Below are 19,671 nucleotides of genomic sequence, written 5' to 3'. Positions count from 1 at the left end.
GTTTCTCAAGAGGCAGGTCAGGTGGTCTGGTATTCCCATCTCTTTCAGAATGTTCCACAGTTTATTGTGATCCACACAGTCAAAGGCTTTGGCATAGTCAATAAAGCAGAAATAGGTGTTTTTATTACTTTTTGTCTATTCTTGAACTGTATATGAATTAAATCATACAGTATGTACTGTCTTGTGTCTGGCTTCTTTCAATCAGCATGGTAATTAGTCATGTTGTTATACACATCAGTAGTTTAGTACTTTTTAATGCCAAGTGATGTTTCACTGTAAAATACATCACAATTCATCTATTCTTATGTTGATGGACATTTGGGTTGTTACTAGTTTTGGTTATTGTGGAAAAGGCTGCTATGAATATTGTTGAACAAGTTTTGGTTGATGCATGGTTTTATGTTTTGTTTTGTTTTGTTTTTAATTTTTGGGGGGATAATTGTCCATGCATGTATTTGATAGATATTCCCTTCCTTTTAAAAACTAAAAGACAAATATTTAATTCTGTAGTCCATTGTTACTAAGACTTATATAGTATAAATCTATAAAGAAGGTAATTGTTAACTTAAATTTGTGGCATAGGATAAATCATTGAACTCAGAGGATTTGGTAAATATACAAGATCAACAAACTATGAATTAGGAGACTGGAGTCTAGTCTCATCTTTAGATCCTAGTTGACCTTAGTTAGCTTACTTAACCTTTGTGAAGTTCTATTTACTCCTTTTCAAAAATAATGTTAAGTGTTCAAAATCATTTGTGTCTTGTATGTACTTTTTATACTATGTGGGTATAGAACTTCATGCTGTAGACATGAGGAATAACACTAATTTCTTGCAATCAAGAAACTTATGATTTAAAGGGGAAAATAAGCACATAAACAACTAAGCTCATTAGAATAAAATAAGTGAGGTTCATTCAACAATACATATACAACCAATAGCTGTCTATTTAGTGTCCATTATGTGTTTGATGCTAGGTACTAGGCATATGATGCTAAATACTTGCAATATAGGTTTGGCCTTTGTGCTGCAGACTAATGAGAGATACAAATTAAAAATGCAATCCTAATGCAATACAATTAGATACTGGGGGAGTACAAAACACATGAGAGCACAGAATCAAGGTTCTTAATCCAGACTAAAAGAAGAAAGAATACTGAGACAATGTCCTGGGGAAAAAATCTTAACTGAGACTCAAAGGAGGAAAAGTTGGAGATAGCTAAAAAAAAAAAAAAAAAAAAAAAAAAAATCCTAAGATTCACTGGCAAAGCAAAATAGAGACATAAGCAACCAGAGAAATATCATGGCAAATTCCAGGAAAGAAAAAAAAAAAAAAAGGTGAATGCATCTTAAATAAGAGGTACTGTGGAATGAAAATATCTCCTGCCATATTAATAAATAAGAAATGTCACAGCCATCAGCAATTTCCAGCCTCCAAATGTGAATGAGGTTCCCCAAACTGCTATCCAGGTGATGCTGCCACCCCCTGACAGTGATTGCTGAGGAGCTGGGTGAATGAAAGAGGTGAACAAGGAAACAGGACTGGCCCCAGGTAGCTGAAGTGCATAGGAAAGGAATGAATTTGATGAGCCCAGAGGCTTACATTTCCCCATACATAGCATGCTAAATTCCTTGATACCTGATCTTTGATGCTCAGACTACCTACTCCTTTTGTTGGAAACTTGTATATAGTCTGACTTCCCCCCTGCCTCCTTGGAGCAGTTTCCTCAGAGCTACTGAGATGCTGTCTTCAGGCTCAGAGTCCTAAATATTGCCATCAAATAAAATAACTTTCTATTTTCAGGTTGTGACTATAATTTTTTGGTTGACAGTATGAATAAAGACTGGAGAAGGGCATGACAACCCATTCAAGTATTCTTGCCTGGAAAATTCCATGGACAGAAGAGCCTGATGTGCCATAGGTTCTCTTAGAGTTGGACATGATTGATGCCACTTAGCACAGCACATAAATAAAGACATTGAGACCTATTGAGAAATGGCAACAACCTGAAATAGACATGACAATGAAAACATAAAGTTGACAGATTAGAAAGGTTAACAACAATAAGAAGCTACTACTACCCCTAGGCTGAAGAGACAAAGAGAGAAGATGGAAACTTACCACTGTGGCCAGAATGATCTGACAGAAGCTAAAACATTAGCAGTCATGTTCACTTGTTGCAGAAACCAGTATTCAAGAAACCAACCACCACACTCGGAGAGTTGGAGAACTCAGGTTTTTTTACACCAGGGGGCCCAGAGGAGTTAACACTCCAAGCTCTGAGCCCCAAATACAGGGGCTACAGAGTTTTTATATATGGACAGGCATGATTAAGCAGGTTTTCAGGGGCTGGACGATTGCAAACAGCAGGACAACGGTGAGTGAGATAAGCTCCAGTTCCTAGTATTATGAGTCCCCACTTTCCGAAACTACGTGACCTATGTGATCCAGACTTTGCAAGGAGCAAGCTAACTTACAGAGGCAGAAGGAGCAGGAGGTTATGTAAAATTTTAACTTTTCCTCTTCACACTAAAAGCTAGAGTCATGAACAACTGCTATCAGAGACCTCCCCAAGGAAAATAAAGAGAGAGGAATACTCTGTACCTTCTTTTCTCTCTCTTCAAACACCCATCAGAACCTACAATTAATATGAGTCCACCAGGAAGCCTGCACACACAGGAGTCTCAGAAACACAAACAAGAGGAGTCTTCCCACTGAAAACAATGTCAAGGAATGAACCTGAGATAATACAGGTCCAATTCTGACATACAGTTCTAACTCAGTTCAGTTGCTCAGTCATGTTCTGCTCTTTGCTAGCCCCATGGACTGCAGCAAGCCAGGCTTCCCTGTCTACCACCAATACCCAGAGCTTGCTCAAACTCACGTCCATCGAGTCAGTGATGCCATCCAACCATTTCATCCTCTGTCGTCCCCTTCTCCTCCTGCCCTCAATATTTCCCAGCATCAGGGTCTTTTTCCGTGAGCCAGTTCATCATATCAAGTGGCCAAAGTATTGGAGTTTCAGCTTCAGCATCAGCCCTTCCAATGAATTTTCAGGACTGATTTCCTTTATGATCAACTGGTTTGATCTCCTTGCAGTCTAATGGACTCTCAAGAGTCGTCTCCAACACCAAAGTTCAAAAGCATCAATTATTTGGCACTCAGCTTTCTTTATAGTCCAACTCTCACATCCATACAAGACCACTAGAAAAATCATAGCTTTGACTAGATGGACCTTTATTGGCAAAGTAACGTCTCTGCTTTTTAATATGCTATCTAGATTGGTCATAGCTTTTCTTCCAAGGAACAAGCGTCTTTTAATTTCATGGCTGCAGTCACCATCTGCAGTGATTTGGAGCCCAAGAAAATAAAGTCAGTCACTCTTTCCACTGTTTCCCCATGTATTTGTTATGAAGTGATGGGACTGGATGCTATAATCTTAATTTTTGAGGTTGAGTTTTAAGCCAGCTTTTTCACTCTCCTCTTTCACTTTCATCAAGAGTTTCCTCTTCACTTTGCCATAGGGTGGTTTCAACTGCATATCTGAAGTTATTGATATTTGTCCTGGCAATCTTGATTCCAGCTTGTGCTTCATCCAGCCCAGCATTTCGCATGATGTTCTCTGCATATGAGTTAAATAAGCACAGTGACAATATACAGCCTTGATATATTCCTTTCCCAATTTGGAACCAGTTCTAACTACCATCAACTAATATTATCCCAGATGCATAAGAAAAAAAGAAAAAAAAAAAAGGAGAAACAAGAAGAGAACATCCAAAAAAGAGAGAACACACAAGTAAGTAGTAAAAGCTTTCAATGTCTTCACTTCTTTGAATAGGAGACGCCTGAGTATACCTACGTGCTAAGTCACTTCAGTCGTGTCCAATTCTTTGCGACCCTATAGACCATAACCAACCAGGCTCCTCTGTCCATGGGATTCTCCAGGCAAGAATACTGGAGAGGGTTTCCATTTCCTCCTCCAGGGGATCTTCCTGACCCAGGGATCAAACCCAAGTCTTTTAAGTCTCCTGCATTGGGTGGTGGGTTCTTTACTACTAGTACCACCTGGGAAGCCTGAGTACCCACACAAAGACTGAAATATTTATTTTTGCACACAGTTAGTTAAGAATATGACACATCCCACCAAAATATGTGGCTCGGCACAGCAGTGATTTGCAAACAAGGGAGTGGATATGGACATAATTAGGTATTTCAGAGGTTATGTGAAGTTTTGGACAGAAAAGAAGTCAGTTATGACTGACTGTTGGAAATTGTTCCTTTGATTTGTTTTTCATTGTTTTTGTTATTATAATCATTCAAAACGGCATGCTTCAAAGGACCCTGCCCCTCTGCCTGAGTATAAACTAAACTGCCTTTGTTCAGCTCATAGAGAGATAATCTGACCCTACCCACCTGTGAATAGAAGAGATTAACACACTCATTCCAAAGACTGGTCATTCCTTTGGAGATGTTTTGCAAGACTGAAGACCCTTTCACTTTACTTCCCCACTGCCTCTCCCTCTCGATTCTGCCTTTTGACAGAATGTTTCTTTCACTCGTTGTTTCTTTCACTCTGACTCTACAAAAGAACGTGGCATCCAAACCCCAACAAATGGTTATTTTGAGGTTACAGTAATAGTTTGGCTTAGCCAGCCAGGAGCCTTGCTGCTCGTGGCTCGCCAGCCCTAATCAAGGAATACTGGGGTACAAACCTAGCAGCTGCCAAGACCATTTGTCCTGAGGTTCTTTCCTTCAAAATTAACTGAAGCAGCACTGGCTGACCCAGGGCTCACCAGTTGAGACAAGGAACTGACACACTTCTATGAGTTGACAGCCTCGATTTCATTTGTAAGGTAAGTCTACCCGATTCGATAGCCAGTCCAGACTATTCACTTGTTTTATGAGACATTTGGTGTTATGAGCTGACAGGTTCAATTTTGGAGGGTAAGTCACTCCATTGTGCACACCCCCAATTTTGGCTTTTCTTTTCAGAGAAATTTGATTAGGGTACCCTGTTGAGGAGGGGAAGTGTTGCTGAACCCTCCCATGAACCAGTTCATTGGGTAACTAGTTCTTGTGGGGCAAGCCCACCTTTGTCGGAATTAGCTCATTTGTAGGATAAATTCATTTACCTGATTTGGGAACTGATTCAGTTGGAATTGGTTTATTGGGAAGCTACTTCTTGTGGGGGTGGATAGTCTAGTTGGAATTAGTTCATTTGTTTTGTAGGGTAAATTTATTTACCTGATTTGAGAATTGATTTGTCTCTCCATTTATGCTGGAATTTGTGCTGCCTGTGTTAGAATTTCACTACGTCTTTTCTTTTGTGTTTTGGTGTTATCAAACTTGTAATGGGAAATATTTCATCTATCCCAGAGGAAAAAACTTTGGGGCACATACTAGATCATAAGAGCAGGGGGGCGGTCCTAAGATGGTGGAGAAATAGGATGGGGAGATGAATTTATCTCCCACAAATACATCAAAAGATCATTTGAAAGCTGAGCAACTTTCACAAAACAACTTCTGAACACTGGTGGAGGACACCAGGCACCCAGAAATGCAGCCCATTCTCTTCTAAAGGAGGTAGGACAAAATATAAAAGACAAAAAGAGACACAAAATAATTAGGGATGGAGACCCATCCTGGGGAGGGAGTCATGAAGGAGGAGAAGTTTCCAAACACCAGGAAACCCTCTCACCAGGGAGGTCTGTGGGAAGTTTTAGAATCTCAGAGGGCAACACAACCAGGAAAACACACACACACACACACACACACAATACATGTCTAACTGCAACTCCCAGTGGACAAGTAGCCCAGACACTTGGGGCCACCGCCAGAGAGGGGGGCCAAACAGGGAGGGAGGTTCAGGTTGCATGCTTAGGGTAAGGACCCAACCCGAATGCCCTGAGGAAAATCTGAGGGAACTAACATGAGATAGCAACCCAAACTGTGGGATAGCCAGAGGAAAAAAAAAGAGAGAGAGAGAGAGAGAGAACTTTCCCGCAAAAAGCTCTAACCTAAGGCACAGCCTGACCCTCTCACAGAACAAAGGGTTGAGCGAATACCAAAAGAGAGCTAGCTGGCTCCTGACTGGCCACTGCCCCTGCCAGAGGCAGAGAGAGAGGCATGCGTGCAACAGCCAGAGCCAGAAGGCAAGGGCAATCTCGGCCCCAGAGAGGGCATCTTCCACCAAACTGTGAGCAAGTTCCCGGTTGCTAACCGAGTCTTCCTAGGATCCTGGATGGTTGACATCTGCCAGGAGGATCACAGCCTGAGATCACCTCCCCAGAGGAGACACACCAGAGATGGTGCTCTCACGGTACACCTGGGAAACCGAGCAACTGGACTGGGGAGGGAATTAAGAGGCAGAGCACACCTGGGACAGTGCACTCGACAAGCCCTTAATTGCCTGAGCTGCTTGGACCTGGGAAGGGCACAAAACGCAAGCCCAACCGAGTCTGTGCTTTTGTGGAATAACCAAGAACCGGAACTGGAGCAGCTTAGACCTGGGAAGTGCACTAAATGCAGGTCGTGCTTTGGACAGTTGGACAGTACCCCTCCTGAGCAACCTGGAGCCTGAGCAGTGTAGACTGGGAAAGCACATGCTGCCATAAGCTGGGGCAAACCCAGTGTGCTCAGTACACTGTGAGCACTCCCCACACTCACCAGTGATATTTGTTTACAGTGTTCCTCCCTTCCCACAACACAACTGAACAAGTGAGCCTAAATAAGTGACCACCTTCGTCCCCTTCTGTCAGGATGGAAATTAGGCATTGAAGAAACTCACAAACACAGGAAGCCAAAATAAACAAAGAAGAAGGAACCGCTCTGGAATTGAAAGGTGCAACATATTAAAACCCTACAGTTTACATTGACTAAGCATTCGAAGAGACCTATAGACCTTGAGAAGAAGTATAAGCTGGAACAAGGAATTTCCTGAAACTGAACTGACCCCACACTGCCCACAACAGCTCCAGAAAAATACCTAAATATATTTTCACTATTATCATTTTTATTCTTTTTAATTTTAAGTTATTTATTACTCCTTTAATTTTCATTTTTATAACCTACTATTACCTTGCAATAAAGAGGCCCTATTTTTAATGCAAATATCATATATATATATATATATATATAATATTTTTGTGATTGATTTTGTTTGTATTTTTAATATTGTATTTTTGAGAGTTTAAGCTCTAGATTTTAAATCTTTGTTTTTTGGTATTTGTTATCAATTTTGTACCTTTAAGAATCTAATCTTCAGTATCCATTTTTACTTATGGGTGTGATTTCTGGCTTGATTGCTCTCTCCCCTTTTGACTCTCCCTTTTCTCTCCCAGGTCACCTCTGTCTCTTCCCTTACCCTCCCTTTTCTACTTAACTCTATGAATCTCTCTCTGTGTTCCAGGCTCTGGAGAACACTTAGGGAATTGATTACTGGCTAGATTTGTCTCTCCTCTATTGACTCCCCCTCTTCTCTTCCTGGCCACTTCTATTTCCTTCCTCCCTCTGCTCTTCTCTAAGTAACTCCATGAACCTAACTGTGTGTTCGAGACTGTGGTGAGCACATAGGGAATTGATTACTGGCTACGCTGCTCTCTCGGCTTTTCAATCCCCCTCTTCTCCTCCTGGTCACCTCTATTTCCCTTCCCCCTGTTCTCTTCTCCATGGAAATCTGTGATCCTCTCTGGGTGTCCCTCGCTGTGGAGAAGCTTTTCACCATTAACCTCGATTTTTTACCAACTGTGCTGTATGGATGGAGAAGTCTTGAGGCTAATGTAAGAATAAGACTGAAAGCCAGAGACAGGAGGGTTAATCCAAAACTTAGAAACACCAGAAAACTCCTGAATCCTGAGAACATTAACTGACAAGAGCTCATTCAAAAGCCTGCAAACACTGAAACCAAGCTCCACCCAAGAACCAACAAGTTCCAGAGCAAGACATACCACTCTAATTCTCCAACAACACAGGAACACAGCCCTGAGGATTAAAATAAAGGCTTCCCAAAGTCACTCCAATGCCATAGAAAACTAATATTCACACTGGACACCTCATTGAAATCCAGAGAGAAGAGATCCAGCTTCATACACCACAACACAGACGTAAGCTTCCTTAACCAGGAAACCTTGAAAGCCACTAGTCCAACCTCACCCACAGGGAGCAACCTCTACAATAAAGAGGAACCACAAACTTCCAGCCTACAGAAAGGCCACCCCAAACACATCAATATAAGCAAAATGAAAAGGCAGAGAAATAGTTAGCAGGTTAAAGGAACATGAAAAAAAGAGAAGGGAAAAGCAAAGGAGAAAAGGAAAGATATAAACATCTGAATGCAGAGTTCCGAAGAATAGCAAGGAGAGATAAGAAAGCCTTCCTCAATGATCAGTGCAAAGAAATAGAGGAAAACAATAGAAAGGGAAAGACTAAAGATCCCTTCAAGAAAATTAGAGATACCAAGGGAACATTTCATGCAAAGATGCGCTCAATAAAGGACAGAAATTGTATGGATCTAACAGAAGCATAAGATATTAAGACGTGGTGAGAATACACAGAAAAACTGCACAAAAAAGATCTTCACGACCCAGATTATCATGATAGTGAGATCACTCACCTAGAGAGAGACAGCCTGGAATGTGAAGTCAAGTGGGCCTTAGGAAGCATCACTACAAACAAAGCTAGTGGAGGTGATGGAATTCCAGTTGAGCTATTTCAAATCCTGAAACATGATGCTGTGAAAGTGCTGCACTCAATATGCCAGCAAATTTGGAAGACTCAGCTGTGGCCACAGGACTGGAAAACGTCAGTTTTCATTCCAATCCCAAAGAGAGGCAATGCCAAATAATGCTCAAACCACAGCACAATTGCACTCATCTCACACACTAATAAAATAATGCTCAAAATTCTCCAAGCCAGGCTTCAGCAATACATGAACCATGAACTTCCAGATGTTCAAGCTGGTTTTAGAAAAGGCAGAGGAACCAGAGATCAAATTTCCAACATCCGCTGAATCATTGAAAAAGCAAGAGAGTTCCATAAAAATATCTATTTCTGCTTTATTGACTATGCCAAAGCCTTTGACTGTGTGGATCACAATAAACTGTGGAAAATTCTTCAAGAGATGGGAATACCAGACTACCTAACCTGCCTCTTGAGAAATCTGTATGCAGATCAGGAAGCAATAGTTAGAACTTGGAAATGGAACAATAAACTGGTTCCAAATAGGAAAAGGAGTATGTCAAGGCTGTATCTTGTCACCCTGCTTATTTAACTTACATGCAGAGTATTTCATGAGAAATCCTGGGCTGGATGAAGCACAAGCTTTAATCAAGATTGCTGGAAGAAATATCAATAATCTCAGATATGCAGATAACACCACCCTTATGGCAGAAAGTGAAAAAGAACTAAAGAGCCTCTTGATGAAAGTGAAAGAGGAGAGTGAAAAAGTTGGTTTAATTCAATATTCAGAAAACTAAGATCATGGCATCCAGTCCCATTACTTCATGGCAAATAGATGGGGAAACAGCAGAAATAGTGGCTGAGTTTACTTGTTGGGGGGGAGGGGTGGGCTCCAAAATCACTGCAGACACTGACTGCCGTCGTGAAATCAAAAGACACTTACCCCTTGAAATGAAAGTTATGACCAACCTAGATAGCATATTCAAAAGCAGAGACATTACTTTGCCAACAAATGTCCGTCTAGTCAAGGCTATGTTTTTTCCAGTAGTCATGTATGGATATGTGAGTTAGACTATAAGGAAAGCTGAGTGCCAAAGAATTGATGCTTTTGAACTGTGGTGTTGGAGAACACTCATGAGAGTCCCCTGGACTGCAAGGAGATCCAACCAGTCCATCATAAAGGAGATCAGTACTGAGTGTACGTTGGAAGGACTGACGTTGAAGCTGAAACTCCAATACTTTGGCCACCTGGTGCGAAGTGTTGACTCATTTGAAAAGACCCTGATGCTGGAAAAGATTGAAGGCAACAGAGAAGGGGATGACAGATGAAATGGTTGGATGGCATCACTGGCTCAATGGGTAAACTCTAGGAGTTGGAGTTGGACAAGAAGGCCTGGCATGCTGTGGGGCATGGGGTCAAAGAGTTGGACACAAATGAGCAGCTGAACTGAACTGAACTGAAAGGAACATGATAAATGCCCTCCAAACCAAACCAAAGAGGAGATACGCAGTCTACCTGGAAAACAATTCAGAATAATGATAGTAAAGATGATCAAAAATCTTGAAAACAAAATGGAGTGACAGATAGACTAGAGAAAAGGATTGAGAAGGTGCAAGAAATGTTTCACAAGGACCTAGAAGAAATAAAAAAGAGTCATTCAATAATGAATAATGTAATAACTGAGATCAAAAGCATTCTGCAGGTAACCAAGAGTAGAATAACTGAGGCAGAAGATAGGATACGTTAGGAGGAAGATGAATTGTGGAAATAAATGAAGCAGAGAGGAAAAAAGGAAAAATAATTAAAATAAATTAGGACAACCTCAGAGACCTCTGGGACATTGTTAAACACCCCAACATTGGAATCATAGGAGAGTCCCAGAAGAAGAAGAAAAAAGAAAGGGCATGGGAAAATACTTGAGGAGATAATAGTTGGAAAATTCCCTAAAATGGGCAAGGAAATACCCACCCAAGTTCAAGAAATGCAGAGTCCCAAACAGGATAAACCCAAGGCAAAACACCCCAAGACACAGAATAATCAAATTCACTAAGATCAAACACAAAGAGCAAATATTAAAAGCAGAAAGAGAAAAGCAACTAATAACACACAAGAGGATTCCAATAAGGATAACAGCTGATCTTTTAATAGAAGCTCTTCAGGCTAAAAGGGAATGGCAGGCTATATGTAAAGTGATGAAATTAAAAAAAAAAAAAAAAAAAAAAACTACAACCCAGATTACTATACCCAGCAAGGATCTCATTCAAATATGAAAGAGAAATGAAAACCTTTACATACAAGCAAAAGCTGAGAGAATTCAGCACCACCAAACCAGCTTTTTTTTTTTTTTTTTTTTCAAACCAGCTTTTCAACAAATGCTAAAGGGTCTTCTCTAGACAGGAAACTAAGGAAAAGGTTTATAAATTCAAACCCAAAACAACAAAGTAAATGGCAAGAAGATCATACTTGTCAATAATTACCTTAAATGTAAATTGTTTGAATGCCCCAACCAAAAGACAAAGCCTGGCTGAATAGATAAAAAAACAAAACCTCTATATATGCTCTCTACAAGATACCCACCTCAAACCAAGGGACACATACAGACTGAAAGTGAAAAGCTGGAAAAGGTATTTCATGAAAAAGGAGACCAAAAGAAACCAGGAGTGGCAATACTCGTATCAGAGAAAATAGACTTTGAAATAAAGGCCATGAAAAGAGACAAAGAAGGGCACTACATAATGATCAAAGGATAAATCCAAGAAGAATATATAATAATTATAAATATATATGCACCCAACATAGGAGCACCACAATATGTAAGGCAAATGCTAACAAGTATGAAAGGAGAAATTAACAGTAAAACAACAATAGTGAGAGACTTTAATGCCCCACTCACACCTATGGATAGGTCAACCAAACAGAAAATTAGCAAAGAAACACGAACTTTAAGAGATACAATGGGCCAGTCAGACATAATTGATATCTGTAGGACATTTCACCCCAAAACAATGAATTTCATCTTCTCCTAAAGTGCACAGAGAACATTCTCCAGGATAGATCATATCCTGGGCCATAAATCTAAAGTTGGTAAATTCAAAAAAATTGAAATAATTTCAAGCATCTTTTCTGATCATAATATGGTAAGATTAGATGTCAATTACATAAAAAAAAAACTATTAAAATACAAATATATGGAAACTAAACAACATGCTTCTGAATAATCAACAAATCATGGAAGAAATCAAAAAAGAAATGAAAATATGCATAGAAACAAATAAAAATGACAGCACAACAAGCCAAAACCTATGTGATTCAGCAAAAGCAGTGTTAAGGGGAAGGTTCATAGCAATACAAGCTTACATCTAGAAACAAGAGAAAACTTAAATAAATAACCTAACTTTACACCTAAAGCAAATAGAAAAAGAAGAAAAGAAGAGCCCCAGGATTAGTAGAAGGAAAGAAATAATAAAAATTAGAGCAGAAATAAATGAAAAAGAAACAAAGGAGACTATAGCAAAAATCAACGATACTAAAATCTGATTCTTTGAGAAGATAAATAAAAGAGACAAACATTAGCCAGACTCATGAAGAACAAAAGGGAGAAGAATCAAATCAACACAATTAGAAATGAAAAAGGAGAAATCACAACAGACAACACAGAAATACAAAGGTTCATAACAGACTACCATCAGAAACTATATGACAATAAAATAGATGACTGGGAAGAAATGGATGAATTATTAGAAAAGTATAACCTTCCAAGACTGAACCAGGAAGAAATAGAAAAGTTTAACAGACCCATCACAACCACAGAAATATATACTGTAATAAAAAACATCCAACAAACAAAAGCCAGGACCAGATGTCTTCACAGGTGAATTCTACCAAAAATTCAGAGAAGAGCTAACACCTATCATACCCAAATTCTTTCAGAAAATTTCAGTGAAAGGTAAACTGCCAAACTCATTCTATGAGGCCACCATCACCCTAATACCAAAACCAAAGATTCCACAAAAAAAGAAAACTACAGGCCCATATCACTGATGAACATAAATGTAAAAATCCTCAAAAAATTCTAGCAAACAGAATCCAAAAACGTATTAAAAAGATCATACATCATGACCAAGTGGGCTTTATCCCAGGGTTGCAAGGATTTTTCAGTATTCACAAATCAATCAATATGATAAACTACATTAACAAATTGAAATATAAAAAACATGTGATTATCTCAATAGATGCAGAGAAAGCCTTGACAAAATTCAACACCCATTTATGATAAAAACCCTCCAGAAAGCAGGCATAGAAGGAACATACCTAAACATAATAAAAGCCACACATGATAAATGCACAGCAAATATTATCTTCAATGGTGAAAAATTGAAAGCATTTTCCCTAAAGTCAGGAACAAAAAAAGGTGCCCACTCTCACCACTAGTATTCAACATAGTTTTGAAAATTTTAGCCACAGCAATCAGAGAAGAAAAAGAAATGAAAGCAATCCAGATGGGAAAAAAGAAGTAAAACTCACTGTTTACAGATGTCATAATCCTCTACATAGAACACCCTAAAGACACCACCAGAAAATTATTAGAGCTAATTAATGAATATAGTAAAGTTGTAGGTTATAAAATTAATACACAGAAATCCATTGCATTCCTATACACTAATAATGAGAAAAAAGAGTAATTAAGGAGCAATTTCATTCGCCATTGCAATGAAAAGAATAAAATACTTAGGAACAAATCTACCTAAAGAAAGAAAAGACCTATATATATAAAACTATAAAACACTGATGAAAGAACTCAAAGATGACACAATAGATGGAGAAATATACCATGTTTATTGATTGAAAGAATCAATATAGTGAAAATGAGTATGCTACTGAAGCAATCTATAGATTCAATGCAATCCCTATCAAGCTACCAATGATATTTTTCACAGAACTTGAACAATTAATTTCACAATTTGTATGGAAATACAAATGCCTCCTCTTCAAGAAGATTTATAAAAAGTACTTTCAGATATATACAAGTTTCTGACTTTTAAAACATAATATTGAACTGAGAAAAAAATTGAAGAATCCTAATGAGAAAACTGATGACTTCATAAAGCTGTTAACAAAAAGGATTAGTTACAGAGAACTGAGTAAACTGGTAAATATTTTATGGTTTCTATCTAAAAGGAATACTGGTTTAAATCTGTATTTTCCAGCTGTAAGAAAGACCTTCTCCTTCAATTAAATATGACTTTCAATGGTTTTGTAGATTGTACATTTTGGAACATTTATATATATATATATATATATATATATATATATATATTTTTTTTTTTTTTTTTTTCTCTACCTGGTTAATCCTGCCAGCAACATATGCTTCTCTCAAAGATTAAGCCATGCATAAGTATGCATGGCAGTACAACGAAACTGCAGATAGATCATTAAGTCAGCTTTGGCTCCTTTGGTCATTCATTTACTGCAACTGGATTACAACTAGTTATACTAGTCATTGTTTAAATTTGTTCTTTGTTTTCAAATTGTGCTCTGTATCCCCTTGCTGAACTGCATTACTTATATCCTGTTTAATTTATGAGATTGTTGTCTCTTGAAGTAACTGATGTGTAATTAGGCCTCCAACAAAACTTCTAAGATAAACACTTTAAGGAAATCACATTTGTAACATAAAATAATTGCAGTAGTGTGATTCTAGATATGAGAAAAAGAAACAGGGAAAATGTCTCCTGCATTGTAGTTAGAGTCCAGATAATTTTTAATTATTGATGGGGCCTGGTCTAAACCTTAACACCTGGAGTGGCCTATTAAGAATGTTTGCTTGAATGAGGATGAGCCCCTCAGTGCTGTGGGACAAAACTTGATCATATTTGAGAAATGCCTCCCAAATATTGGTCAAATGCATGACCAAGAGGGGAAGACCTGAGGAATGGAATCAGCAATTGCAGCCCTTCAACATGAGCCAGTGAACCCTGAGGAAGGGTAATGCCTGCCACCTGGAAGTCATTGGACTGCAGCCACCCTGAGGAAACTCTGAGAATGCAGCATTACAGGCCTCAGATGGCTGAGGTACATGCCAAGGACATAATTTTAATGAGCCCTGACTCTTGCATCTTCCCATACATAGAAAAGTGCTAAATTTCTTAACTTGAGATACTGACTCATGGATTTGAAGTTCAATATTTCTAAGTCTACAGGTGTAAAATAGACACTTACCAAAAGAGGAACAAAATGAAGACAAATCTCAACATTTGAAAAACTGGCAGTGATGGTGGAAACTCCCAGAAAGTTCCATCTGACTAAGCAGAACTGTCTTCACCCTTTGATCTACAAGATTGTGGAATGGACTTTGACAGTGAGGAATTGTTGCAGGGAAGAAGCCAGTTCTGACCCTGCTGCAGAGAAGAAGCCAATTCTGACTCCATGTTGGAAACTGTTTTTCTGACTTTTTTTGTTGTTGCTGTTGCTTTTGTTATTATAATCATACATAACGGTGTACTTCAAAAGAACCCTGCCCCTCTGCCTGACTGAATTAAAGTGCCTTTGTTTAGCTCATAGAGAGATAATTGAGGCTACCCACCTGTGAAAAGAAGAGATTAATACACTCATTTGAAAGACTGGCCATTCCTTTGGAGATGTTTTGCAAGACTGAAGACACTTTCTCTTTACTTCCTCATTGCCTATCCCTCTCTATTCTGCCTTTTGACTTTAATTCCTCATTGCTTCTTTCACTCTGACTCTACAAAGGAACATGGCATCCAGACCCCAACAAGATGGTTATTTTGAGGCACTAACCTGCCATCTTCTCGGTCAGCTGATTTTCCAAATAAAGTAGTATTCCTTGCTTCAACACCTTATTTCTCAGATTCATTGGCCTGTCATGCAATGAGCAGAGCAAGCTTGAACTCGGTAACAGTTTGAAGTGGTTCCCCAGCTTTGACACATGTTCTTACACACACACATCCACACACCTACACACTCAGAATCACTACACTTTTTTTTTTATTGATAGCATCCATCTTATCAAAGTGATCAGTATCAGAAAACCCCTGCCTGTACTTTTCAGAATCCTTTTGTTATACCAAGAGATAGTCCTGCATGGATAAATTACTCTTTCCTAAGAAAATAGGATGGAACAATTCATTACTTCCAGAAATAGAAAAGGAGAGGAAATTGATAAGCAGTCAGCTATAAGGGCATATCCCAGACATGGGAATGGACAGGCACTGGAATATTCCTAAAGCAATAGGCTTTCTCAAGAATTCACAAAGAGGAATAACCATGGAGAGTATATGTGAATTTGGGCACTTGACACATCATGAGAGCATTCAGTGCTCAATTACTAATACAATGGATCAGCCTGGTAAGATATATTTTCTTCTTCTCTCCTCCCCTTTAAACACCAATCATCTTGTATGAGCTAGAGGCAGCCAAGCCAGCTGATGTCAACTACAAATTGGCACTTACCAAGAGCAGTGCCCTGGTGGCTTAGATGGTAAAGCATCTGCCTACAGTGTGGGAGATCTGGGTTCTATCCCTGGGTCAGAAAGATACTCTGGAGAAGGAAATGGCAGCCCACTCCAGTACTGTTGCCTGGAAAACCCCATGGATGGAGGAGCCTGGTAAGCTACAGTCCGTGGGGTCGAAAAGAGTCGGACATGACTGAGCGACTTCACTTTAAGAGCATTGTCAATGACTGAACAACAAAGGAATTTGCCATCTGCCTCTACGGAGATTGAACCCCATGCTGCTATAGCTGTTGACTTTCAACTATCCTTGAGGGAGTTCAGGGTGGAGTGAGGCACTCTGTGCTCCAGGGAATCTGATGGGACAGGTCTTTAGATAGTTGGATGTTTTTAGGAACAGATTTTATGATCTCAATCCTTGCATTTCCTTTTATCTAGAGAAGCAATAAATCCCTTTATGGTGACATCAGATCCTCATGACTAACAAAAACCATTTTGTAAAATGAGTGCTCATAGTATTGAACTTCCCCTTCACCAAAACCTTACATATTGACTTTCCCCCAAGGCTGCTTTGGAGTGAAGGAGGAAATAGACAGAGCCAGACTTCATCTTAGTCCTGTTCATGCTGATCATGCTTGGCCACCTCTCCAATGGACTCTGAACACTGTGCTTAGTGCCTATGGAAACTACAATAGAAGGATAAGACCCCTCTGGACAGGGGAATCTTGAAGATCACATCCAGGTTACTCATCGCCTAAGAGAAAACATATTCTAATCACCCCTGCCTCCAGACAGGTCATAAATTCTTTCTGTATCTATTGGGATGTAACCACAGGCTTATTGATTATTAACTGTTCGAACACCTAACACATGAATTATGGGGGTATTGTGATTGTATTTACCCTTCCTTTGTTTTATGTAAGTATCAAGGAAATTGGGGTGGTGGGTTCGGACATGTACACATGGGGTATAAAAGATTTTCAAAAATGCTGGTTGGGGTCCTTGGCTAAGAGGAGACTCTGCCTTGGGCCCGCTGGTGTAATAAACTGCACTCCATTATCTGCATTGTCCTTCTGAGTGAGTTTGTTTCTTGGAACTCTTGGCTATAACATTTGTCGCATGGGCTGGGAAACTCCTCACTTTGAGGAGACAGGTTTCATTTGAGGCCACCCCGAGGCTTTGTGGCTTGAATCTCCTAGAAGGGGGAAGGCACCTCGCCCCACTGGAAGAATTAAGCCTTTCAACACCCGGTTTCTTCACTTTTGCAGGTAGTGAACTGCATCAAGGGAACTGAGCGCTCAGGTGAGGAGGAACCCACCCGGCAGGGTGGAAGAGGGGGCCTGATTACCCCCCTGGAAGGGACTAGAAGGGGCACGGAGCTGCAGGGGCCTGGAACAGGCAGACAGCAGTGATTGCTTGGTACACAGGTCGACGAGTGTGCTAGGGTTTAGGAAGGAAATTTGTGAAGGTCATTTAGGAGGTGTGTCCACACCATCTCAGGGAAAATTATTACCAGCAATCACCAGGGGATTTTTAGGATAGGAAACTGGTCCTTGTATGCTCATATTCTGCCCTCCCCCAGGAGGTGTCTGATCTGCTGTGAAATTCTTGCCCCTCTCGGCTTTGTTAGGCTAGAAGGAGGGGGATACATAAGTGAGTATGAATTGGCTTTTCTGGAGATGGACGTGAGATATTTAACCCATCTGTGTTTTCATCTGCAACTGATCAAGCCCACCAAAGCAGAATGGACTTTAAGGGACAAACAGTCTTGGACCACCTGGTGTTCTGGTTCAGCTGTGCTGACAGGCAGGTGAAGGCCCAGCGATCCCCCTTCTCCTTCTGGGATCTGGCAGGTAAGGCTCTTCTCAACCTAATTAGGAAGGAGGCAGAATGGCAATTTAAGTGTCATTGAGTGGAAATATCAGAAGTACATAGGGTACTGAGAACTTTGTAGACAGAACAAAAAGGAAAAGTAGAAGAAGGTCTGAGAAGGTAAGCAAAATGGAAGGAAGTGAATCTAAGGCAACTGTATTGGAGTGCATGATTAAAATTTTTAAGAAGGGATTAGGAGGAGAGTACGGGGTGAAGATGAAGCCTAACCAGCTCCACATACTCTGTGAGGTTGAATGGCCCCTTATGGGAGTAGGATGGCCACCAGAGAACACCATGAACTTAAAAATAGTGGAAGCAGTCTATTCAGTAGTCACAGGAGAGCCAAGACACCTGGATCAATATCCATATATTGACTCATGGCTAGGGTTAGCTCAAGACCCTCCTACTTGGACAAGGTTCTGTATCCAGAAGGGAAAGGGAAAAATATTAATGGCACAAAAATTGACTGATGATAAAAAAGGAAGTTCTACAGGATTTGGACGGAGACCACCTGACCCCTCCCCCATACTGGATAATGATGCACCTGCCTCCCAGTGCTCCTCCAGGACTGGAGGCCGCCTTAATACCCAATCCAGGGCCAGGTGAAGTCCTGCAGCAGCCGCTGCTCCTCCTCCAGCTCTCCCTGAGGTCGTAGAGCCACCACCTTGGCAGGCTCCGATCCCAATGACAGAAGCCTCTGGCCAACACTTCCAGGATCCAGCTCCAGCCGAACCGCCCAAGCTATACCCACCTCTACCGGTGAGTACTGACAAGAAGGAGAGGGAGATGTTGGAAGTAAGCAGAGACTGCACTCTGCCAGAGAGCCAGAGGGAATGAAAGAGAACAGACAAGAGATTTACAATGCTAGCTGCTGCTCTGGAAAAGTCTATCTTGGGCCCTCCGAAAAACTTCATCTGCCCCAGGGACAGAACAGTCCTTCAACTGGTCCCAGTAGAGGCCCCGGGCCCCGTTACAGCCAAACGGGTGTGCCTGGTGCCTTTTGGCCACTGGAAGAATGAATACCCTAAGGCATGGAAGGGAGGAAACTCCCGCAGTTGTGGGGCTTGCTGACTTGGAAATTAAATAGCACTGCCAGGGCTCAGAGATATCAGGTCCTGAGAGCCCATGGTAACTTTAAAAGTGGGGGACCAAAACATTGACTTCATGGTGGATACAGGAGCAGAACTGTTGGTAGTAACAAAACCTGTGGCACCACTGTCCAAAAAGACTACCGCTGTAACTGGGGCATCGGAAGAAGAGATGATTAAATCGTTTTGCCAGCGCAGAAAATGCCAGATGGCAGTGCACTAAGTGATTCATGAATTTCTTTACATTCCTGAGTGCCCAGTACCCCTGTTGAGAAGAGGCTTGCTCTCCAAACTAGGAGTACAAGTGACTTTCTCCCCTGAGGAGAGGCCCACTTTCCGGATGGACACTATGATTTATTTGCTCTCTCTCAATACCATCCCAAGATGAGTAGAGGTTGCATGAGCCTCCGAAGGAAGAACCGGGTGGGCTGAAAGAGCCTGAGAGAGAGCTAACTCAATTATTCCATGAGGTCTGGGTGGAAGACAAATCCGCTCCCCCAAGGCTGGCTAAACAGCAAGCCCCAGTGATAATAGAACTCAAACCAGGCACCATCCCGGTTAGA

Source organism: Bubalus bubalis, chromosome X (assembly GCF_019923935.1).
Source record: "Bubalus bubalis isolate 160015118507 breed Murrah chromosome X, NDDB_SH_1, whole genome shotgun sequence".
Classification (NCBI taxonomy): Eukaryota; Metazoa; Chordata; class Mammalia; order Artiodactyla; family Bovidae; genus Bubalus; species Bubalus bubalis.
This window is presented reverse-complemented; position numbering follows the sequence as displayed.